At 39.7% G+C, this 9470-nt stretch overlaps 1 long non-coding RNA gene across 1 annotated transcript; it reads left to right on the top strand.

Moving 5' to 3' along the window:
• The first annotated feature begins 1726 nt into the window (after nt 1-1726).
• LOC150020724 (uncharacterized) lies at nt 1727-9061 on the top strand. The gene is made up of 3 exons (XR_016509799.1): nt 1727-1760; nt 8514-8604; nt 8742-9061. It is a non-coding gene; the product is annotated as an uncharacterized LOC150020724 (long non-coding RNA).
• The last annotated feature ends 409 nt before the right edge of the window (nt 9062-9470 follow it).

The raw sequence follows: 9470 nt of genomic DNA, 5'->3' as shown, positions 1-9470 counted from the left end.
TGCCATAGAAGTCTAACGGTTTGGGGGGGGGGGCAGCCGCGGAGCAGGGAGAGGTGCTGGGCCAAAAAAGCCTGTCATTCTAGCCTGGGGAAAGAAGGGTTTGGTGGGGAAGGGGACCCACCTGAAGCACTCCGAAGTCTGGGAACTTGGTTGGCCATTATGAGAAAGCGCCTGTCTGTCCTACACTCAAGCTGATATAATCGCTCTGGCTCTCGCTCTCTCACTTGCTCCTGACTTGCTTGCTCACTTGCCTGTTTTCTCCATGGGCCATGTGACCTTAGCAGTCCTGTAGCCCATGGCCTGGTCCAGTGGGGAGCCTCTCTTGCTCTCTTGCCCACATGGTGAGGCTCTTGCCAGTGCATTCACATGCTGTCTGTCCCGGGAGCATACAATCCTGTGGCCCCAGCAGCCACATGGCTTATGATGCGAAGAGGTCCACACGCAGGCTCCAGGAGGGAGCCTGAAATGGAATGGGCAGTCAGGAACGAGCTAAGCTACCTGGGTGGGGACTAAGGCTGCTTAGCAGCCTCCTGCAGGCTGCAAAGTTCTGTATTTTAAAATGGAGCAAAATGGAGCAGGAACTCTGGACACTGGCTTTTTTGTCTTGGCTTTGCTGAGGACAGTTGGACTTCTTCCATGGCAGAAGGAAGAGATGGTCTTTGAGACAGGAGTCTGCCATTCTCCCAGGTCATGCAGCACCTGAATAAGACCTCTTTCATTTTGCACCAGCATCTGCCTCGTGAGTTTGGCTTTTGTGGCAACAGGCAGCTGAACTCCCGCTTTTGTTTGGTTACATTAATTATCCTGAAAATTCTCTTCCCTTTATTTATTTATTGAGAGAGAAACACCAGTTTGTTGTTCCACTTATTTATGCATTCATTGATTGATTCTTGTATGTGCCCTGACTGGGGATTGAACCCAGAACCTTGGCCTATTGAAGCAGTGCTCTAACCAACTGAACTATGTAGCCAGGGCCCATTGGTTGATTCTTATTTGGGCCCTGACCAGGGTTTGAACTTGCAACCTTGGCCTATTGGGCCACTCTAACCAACTGAACTACCTTGGTAGGGCCTCCCCCCACCTTATTTATTTTGTTTGCTTTTAGAGGGGGAGAGAGGGAGAAAAATATGCGAGAGAGAGGTTGCCTGTCACCTCTGTAGGAGGTGATATGGCCCACAACCCAGGCATGTGCCCTGACTGGGAATTGAACCAGTGACCTTTCTATTCACAAGCCAGTGCTCAATCCACTGAGCCACACAAGCCAGGCAACCCCCCCACCCCACATTTTAAAGGCAATATATTGAGGTATAATTTACAAAAATAAAAATTTCCCGTTTCATAAGTATAGTGGTTCAGTTGTATAACTACAGCCTCAAAAAAGATACAGAACATTTCCACAAACCCCAGATTTCCTTTTTTTTTTTTTCCCCCAGGGGGATAATCTCAACCTCTGATATAATTTATATCACTAAAGGCAAATTTTGCCTATTCTCGAATTTCATATACGTGGAATTAAATGGTATATATTCTTTTGTAAATGGTATATATTCTTTTGTTTTGTAAAAAGTTCCTTTTTATTGCTGAATAATATTCCATAATTTGTTTATCCGTTCACGTATTGATGAATACTTGAATTGTTTCTGGTTTTGGGGCTATTACCAAAAAGCTGCTGTGACTATTCACGTGAAAGTATTTTTGTGTACTTAATGTTTTCTTACTTGTAGGTTAAATACCTAGGAGTGGAATTGCTCAGTCATATGGTAAGTGCATATTTACTTTTAAAAGAAATTGCCAAACCACTTTCCCAAGTAGTTATACTATTGTACAGTTAGGGCTGTAATGTCTTCTTGATGAATTGGCCCTTTATCACTATATAAGTTCTTTTTATCTTTGGTAATATTTCTTCTCCTGAAATCTACTTTCTCTGATATTAGCCGCTCCTGCTTTCTTATGATGTTTCCATGTATATCTTTCCTCTCTTTTCATTTTTACCTGATCTGTCTTTATATTAATTTGTGTTTTTGTAGACAACATAGTTGTCTTCCTTTTTTGACCCAGTGTGAAATTTTACGTCTTTTATTTGGTGTGTTTAATTCATTTACATTTAATGTAATTATTGATATAACTGGAACTAAGTGTACCATCTTTCAATTTGTTTTCTATTTGTCCTATGTGTTCTTTGTTCCTTTTTCCTCTTTTCATGCCTTTTTTTAGATTAGTTGAATTTTTTGTTTAATAGCTTGTCTCTTCATTTTATCTCCTTTATTAGTTACATTTTATATAGGTACGTATGTTTTTCTTTATGGCTATATTTATGTATTTGGGGGCTACAAAAGTCTAGGGTTTTTGGATTAATATTATGCCATTCGAAATAGTAGTATACCATATTATGTAAAATATAAATCACTTACAATAATACAGGGATGGGCAGAAGTAGGTTAATAATAATAAATAATAATATAAGAATAAACTGTCACATATTCACCTGAAGAACTTCCTTTAGTATTTTTTGTAGTGTTGCTCTGTTTGTAACATGTTCTTTCAGCTTCTGTTTGTTTGAAATGTCTACTTCTCTTTCGGTTTAAGGGATCATTCTGTAGATATAGAATTCTAGGATGATAGATTTGTTTTTCCTTCCAGTCTTTTAAAGATGTTGTTCTATGTTCTTTGAGATTGCATTTATTTCTGACGAGAAGTCAGCAGTACAGTTGACCCCTTAACAATGCAAGGGGCTAGTGGAACCAATCCTCTGCGCAGCTGCAAATCCACTTCTAGCTTCTGACTCCCCCCAAACTTAGCTGTCCCTTGGTATCTTCAAGGGCTTGGTTCCATTGTTCTAATGCTTGTTTGGTGAAAATTTTATCTCAGAGAGTGTATTATTAACAAAAAATAATTCCATTTAGTTCTCTTGGAAAAAATACAGTATAAATAAAGTTTTCTTATACCTAAATGGAATCTCAGTTTTAAAATGAAAATTAAATAAATCTTAAAATTTCAAAAAAAGAGAAAACTTTATTTCAGAGACTGTATTATTAACGAAAAATAATTCCATTTAGTTCTCTTTGATAGTTCCTAGTTATTTCCTTAGTCTCTTAACGTTTTTCCTTAAAACATTTGATATAATCATAATAGCTATTTAAAAATTCTTATCTGCTAGCTAACTCATCATGTCTGTCATTGTTGCCTGTTTCAATTAAGAGATTTTCTTTCCCCTCCTGGATATGGGTCATATTTCCCTGCTCCTTACCTGATATGCATTGATTGGATGTTGGACATTGTAAATGTGACATTCTCGAGGATGGTAGGCAGAATAGCTCTTTAAAGATGTTCACACCCTAATTCCTGAATCCTGTGAACATGTGTGTAACATGTGTAACATAGTGAAAGGGTCTTTGCAGATATAATAAGGTTAGGATAGGGTGATTATCTTGGTTTATTGAGGTGAGCTTAGTCTAATCACTTATAAGCAAAGAACTTTCTCCAACTAAAGTCATAGAGATGCCCCAGAATGGGAAGTCAAGGTGGTTGGAAGCATGAGAGGCATTTGAGTCATCATTGCTCTAGGAGCAAAGATGAGAGTCAGCAAGGAAATGGGGACTTCAGTCCTTAAAGTGTAGGAAACTGAATTCAGTGTACAAACTAAATGGGTTTGGAGGTTCATTCCAGCATCCGGTAGACACTTTGATTTCAGCCTTGTGAGATTCTAAACAGAGGATTCAACTGAATCACACTGTACCTGGACTTCTTACCTACAGATCTGTGAGGTAATAAATGGGTATTGTTTAAATTAAATCTGAGTTAACTTGTTATGGCAGCATGGTAAAACTAATAGATGGAATGGATTTTTAAAGAGTGTTGGGCTTTGTTTGGGGAGGCTTTTAATTCTAGAAGCTAATCTGCTTTATCCTTTTGAGGCTCATTTTTAAATTTTCTGAGGGTCTAGACTATTCCTTTTGTTATAAGAATTTTCTAGACTTCTTAAGAGGTGGCCCAGGCTTTCTACTGTATGTCACAGGTCTTCAATAAAGTTTCTATACCCTGGTTGGATAAAGCTCCAATAACTCCTTTCCCTGTGAATTCCAGCAGTAAACTATTCAGATTATAATTCACCAGTAATTCTTTTTTTCTTCCTGGTAGTTAATTCTTGCCTACTTTCTTGGAGCTTCACCCTATAAATACACATCTTAGTATTGAAGCAAAGACTTAAAGCGTATTCTGAAATCCTTTCTATGTATAGTTTTTTCTTTCTAGCACTCCATATTGCAAATTCCAGGTATTTCATAATCCACAAACCCGATCTTTGTTTGGATCTCCCTGTGTGGACCATGGTCTGAAAGTACCTCCAGTCATGAAATTAGGGCAATTGTTGGGATTGCCTCATTTGTTTCTTTTCTGGTTGGGATCCCATTTTTGCTCTGCCTGTGTCACAGTGTCTAAAAATAGATACTTAATGTATTTGCGCTGTTTTCTAACTTTTTAACAAAAAGTCCAGTACTCCTTACTCCATCTTGGCTAAAATCCATTGTTATTTTTTCTGGTGGATCCTTTATTCACCAAACAAGAGCTTTTCTGAAGCTCTCTCTGCTTCCAGTCTAGTTCTTTTCAGTCCATTCAAAGTCTATTCTGAAATAAACACAAGTGAAATTGCCTCCTCAAAAAATTGTCATAGCTTCTTGCTTTTCTCGTAACAGTAATACACAAATCTCTTTAGCATGTAAACAGTTACGGTGGGCTTTTCAATTTACCGTGTCATTTAATAAAACCTAACTTATTTATTTGGATAGTCAAGGATTTTATCTTTAACTAACTGCAATCCTTTCTATTCTAGTAACTCAGTAAAATGTGCAAAATATGTTATAAACTGTTAAGTGAGATGCAAAGATTAGGTCTATAATTGGTTCTTGAACACACATTACCTTGACTTTAGGCTTAAAGCAGCTAGGAATCCTTTCAGATCAAGAAAAACAGAAAACCTGAAAACAGTATCTGAAATAAGTAAGGTTTTATTTGTTTTAGTGAACTAGAGGAACCAACTGCTTTCGGTGCTTCACTGGCTAATTGTTGTCAAGACTACCTTCCCTTTCTGCAGCTATCCTGGCTGTCCTCCCAATTAGGCAACATATTTTCATCCAGGAAAGAATATAGAGATGGAAGAGGTAGGGAGAAGTGGGAGAGGAAGCTGTCTCTTTGATTTTTGTAAGAAAGGAAAAGCTTTGCTGAGAGACCCCAGCAGATTTCTGCTTCTATGTGATTGCCAGAATTTATATGACAACAACGGATTCTAGGAAAGGGAGTATTTAGTTTTTTTAGCCTGTGTGACAGAAGGCAAGGAAAAGAGATTAAGTGAATTAGCCAGCAGTGACTGCTAGAGAGTTCACATAATTTTCTTTTCTGAAAATCTCATTTCTATCTGCTATGGCGAAAATAATCTTTACTCATCATTCAAATGAATGTCTACTACAAAAATTTCTCTAATCATCATTTCTGAATCCCTACAACTCCTGTTTATGCTACTTGTTTTTGGTCATTTTTCTGGCATGGTCTTGTTTTAAAGTAAAGGATTCAGTATGCTTAGTGCATCTATCCATTCATCTCTCTCTCTGCTGTCTTTGCTTTTCTTCACGTGTTATCTCATTCTTCGCTGTTGGAGACGTGCTTCATCCATTTAGCCTGGAACGTTGGCACGTACAGCCCCAGCCACAGAGGCTTCTAGTACTGTGACCTTAAACATACCGGCAGCTCAGGATACGTGCATGGTCATTTAATTATTATTTCCACTTCTTCATCCCCTCCCTCTGTCATGTGGCCTTATAGTTCACTCCAGTGGACAGAATATATTTCCCCACTCCAAATGATACAGAGAGATCTGATTAGTTCACGGGGAAAGAGAATGGAGGGATGGTTGGAGATTGCCCAAGGCCATGGTAAATAGCCTAGGACAGGATTGGCTGAGAAGGTGAATGCCTCCAGAGTGCATGGAATTATGGGTCAGAAGATTTAAAATAAAAGGAGAGCAGAGACTGACTCTCAGGCTCCCTTCCTTAAGGATGCCTGGATGATCTTGCTGCAGCTGCCTGAGTTTCCCAAAGGACGGTGTTTTGGATTGGAGAAGAAACTCAGTGCGCTGCCTAGGTTCAGGCTGGCCTGGCAGAGGGTGGCAGGGTTATTCTTCTAAAATTGTTTATCTTTGTTGTTTTAGTTGGTTAACTACTCCTATGGAAATAAGATAATCAAAAACTAACAGGTGGAATGATTGGGGAACTTTGGAGTTAAAGATTTTAGCCTTAGTTGATAGGTTTAAGTGATTAAAGCTGTAAGAGTTAAAAGATTTTTTTAACCTTAATGAATGGGCTTAAATGATTAAAGCTGCAATTACAGAGTTAAAGAGTTTAGCCTTAATCTATAGGCTTAAGTGAGTAATGCATGTGGAAAGCTGTGACTCCAAAATTGTGTAGCTTTTGAATAAAGACTCCTTCCCTGTATCACCAAAACATTGCCTCTGGAATTTTGCCTAGAGGGTGGCAGCAGGCAGCAGGACCCCATTTGCGGTTCAGTAACACAATGAAATATTAATGAACATGACATAAGCTGACCTTAAATGAGCTTGTGTGGTTTAGCGTGGCTTCTTGTGCCTCTGCCACATGTCACGAGAACTTCAACCAGATAGTTGCTGGTCTAAGGAGGATGAGAGACTTGTGGAGCAGACCTGGGCCCGAACTGCAGCCTTCAAGCTGTGTAGACCTGTAACCGAGCAAACTGGGGCTCAGCCACTTGGCACCTTAATACACGACCCAACAACTAGTGTTGAAGGAAACAGGTTTTTATTTACAGGATTCCAACCTGGGGGGGTGGGGTGGGGATTGTGGGCTAAGAGCACTCCTGCTAAAGTCCCTCCTCTTCCACAAGAACCAGCACTTCCCTTGCTCCCCGAAAGGTTACAAGCCGAAGCCATGCCCAGAAGTTCCCCGCATCTCCTTATCTGTGCTTAAGTCGGCTGTGCAAACAGATCTCCATCCTCTTTGGAACGTGCACTTGTGAGTTTCAGAGTCTCCCCCCTCTCGCAGCAGCGCTCTCCATCGGGATCTGGGGAACGTTGTCCCCAGCCTCCATGTAGTGGTTTAGGAAAGCGTGCCATGTTACTCGGGATCGTGGTGGAGTCCGGGGAGGCACATGTCCCAAGATGGTGGCTTCTCCATATTTAAATTGGCTGGGCTTGCATTCCATTTCACCACCTCCCTACATAACTGAAGATGGCTCAGGAGTGGGGGCCACAGGGATTAACATGGGATCTCATGATATGAGAGAAGAATTTTTCCAAAGGCAAATGGTGGTTGTTTGCAGAAGAAGGGAGTTAGTTTGAAAACAACAAACTGGCAGAAGCTGTCATTATGCACTCTGGTGTTCGTTATACCTCAGTATGCATTGTTAAATTTTAACCTGGTTGTGTGCAGGAATTTTGCCTTACTCATCCTGTATTTATTTTAACACTTATCATATCTTCCAAATTGTGCTTATATCATTTAGGATTAGGATTCACTGCAAGTAATATAAAACCCCCAACTAACAGTGACTTTAAAAGGTAGAACCTTATTTTTTTCTCTTGGATTAAAGCCTAGAGGTGGGCAGTCTAGGGTGGGTGTGGTGGCTCTGATCTACAGAGTCCTCAGGCATACATGCGGCTTCTGGCTTTCTGCGTTGTCTTCCAGAGGATGTGGGTTTTATCTTTGTATGCAAGAAATAAGCCCTTTCATTAGCGCCACATTCTGAACAGCAGAGGGGAGGAGGGTGAGAAGACTGGGCAAAGAATATAGATCAGCTGCTCTTTAATAGTATAACTCAGGAGCTGCCACATAACATTTCTGGTTACCTCCTGCCCCCTCACTTAATGGTGGTAAGAGTCTAGCTGAACAGAGAACTTGGGGTCAGATTCTTATTCCAGTATCCATGTGCCTAGCTGAAAGTCAGGGCTTCTCAAAGAGGGTGCGTGAGTATTGGAACAGGCAGCAAGCAATCTCTGTACAGTGCTCAATAAATTCTTGAAAGAATGTGTGAGTGAATAAATTATGTATTAAGTATAAAAATTGATTAATAAACAGTAAAGACTAAATTTTCGGTCTGAGATTTAATGCTGGCTTTAAAAAAATTTATCTGAGGTTAAAATACCTGTTAAAATTGAAACTGGAAAAGTTGGCATTCATGCTGCCTGTCACTACCAGAACTAAGAAGTAAAGGCAAGGACTGAATCTTTATGGGTGCTTTATTCAGATGCCGGTAATCTGAGAAGATGGTGGGTTATGTACCCTTAAAAGCTGTGTTAACATCTTGTCTCAAGCTGACCTTTTTATAAGGAGAAGAAAGCATAGTTAAGGGGTTGGGAATAAAGGTTAATCAGATTAGAGTTGCAACCTGACTGTGATTTCCCTAGTACAGTGTTATCTTGTTAATTCTTTCCAGAACTTGTGATGAGTGCCAAAACTGACAACTGCCTAACGATGAAGCATTTCCTCTTGCAGGGTAGTGTCATGGCTTGTACAAGTTCTAGCATGTTCAGCCAGTCCTGAGCAAGCAACAAGTGCTGAAACATTTTTTTCTCATCCAAATGTGGTAAGTACAGGGTTTGACGAGTTTTGAAGCTGACGAATACCGTGAATGACTGTACTTCTTTATCCATTAATCAACAACTCTTTATCTGCATTATTCCTGAAATACAATAGCTAAAATACCATCTCCATCTTTTGCAGGCCCTCTGCGTGCAAAGGCTGAACTGCTGGTCCACCTCTTGGAGTCATGTAGGTGATCCAGATCCAGTTCTTGGAATAACAGCTTCCCACATGCATTAATCACTTAAGTCTATCATCTATGACTGAAGCTAAAATCTTTAACCCTTGAGTTCCCCTATGAAAACGATTTTGCATTGTTAGTGAGCAAGAAAGAAAAAAAATAACTATTTGTTTCAGAATTCTTTTTACTTTGCGGTCAAATTGAACAGTGGAGCCGGCTTACTTCAATTTTGTGAATCCATTTTCTAAAAGTCTAATCCTTAATCCTCACAGGAGTCTAAACAAAGAGTCTTGTGCTGCTCTATTGAAATTCTTCACTCCTTGGAAAATGTGTTTCTGAAAATTATGCTTCCTTTTAAGCTTAAGACAAGCATCCCTTTGAAAGTTTGGGATACAGATATTTGCTTTAAAGGGATTTACCACCTATAGTTTCAGTATAATGCTGACATTATAGGTAAGCTGTCTATTGATCCATTGTCCTGTTGTAAAAGCAGAGCAAACCAAACCTATTTCCAGACTGTGTTTAAATTCACTGTTGTTGGCATTGTTGGGAGGAGATTGGGTGTTAACTACCTAGCTATTGATTTTTTTTCACTGTGGGCCAAATCCAGCCTTTAGTAATGTGCATTCCCACTGTTCAATTCAGGCAGATAAAAGGAAAGTTTAGGATTGATGTCTGAAGTTAGAAAA

This window comes from Furipterus horrens, unplaced genomic scaffold (assembly GCF_987537825.1).
Source record: "Furipterus horrens unplaced genomic scaffold, mFurHor1.1.pri manual_scaffold_1, whole genome shotgun sequence".
Taxonomy (NCBI): Eukaryota; Metazoa; Chordata; class Mammalia; order Chiroptera; family Furipteridae; genus Furipterus; species Furipterus horrens.
Note: the sequence above shows the minus strand (reverse complement) of the source record. Positions and strands in the feature narration are given on the sequence as shown.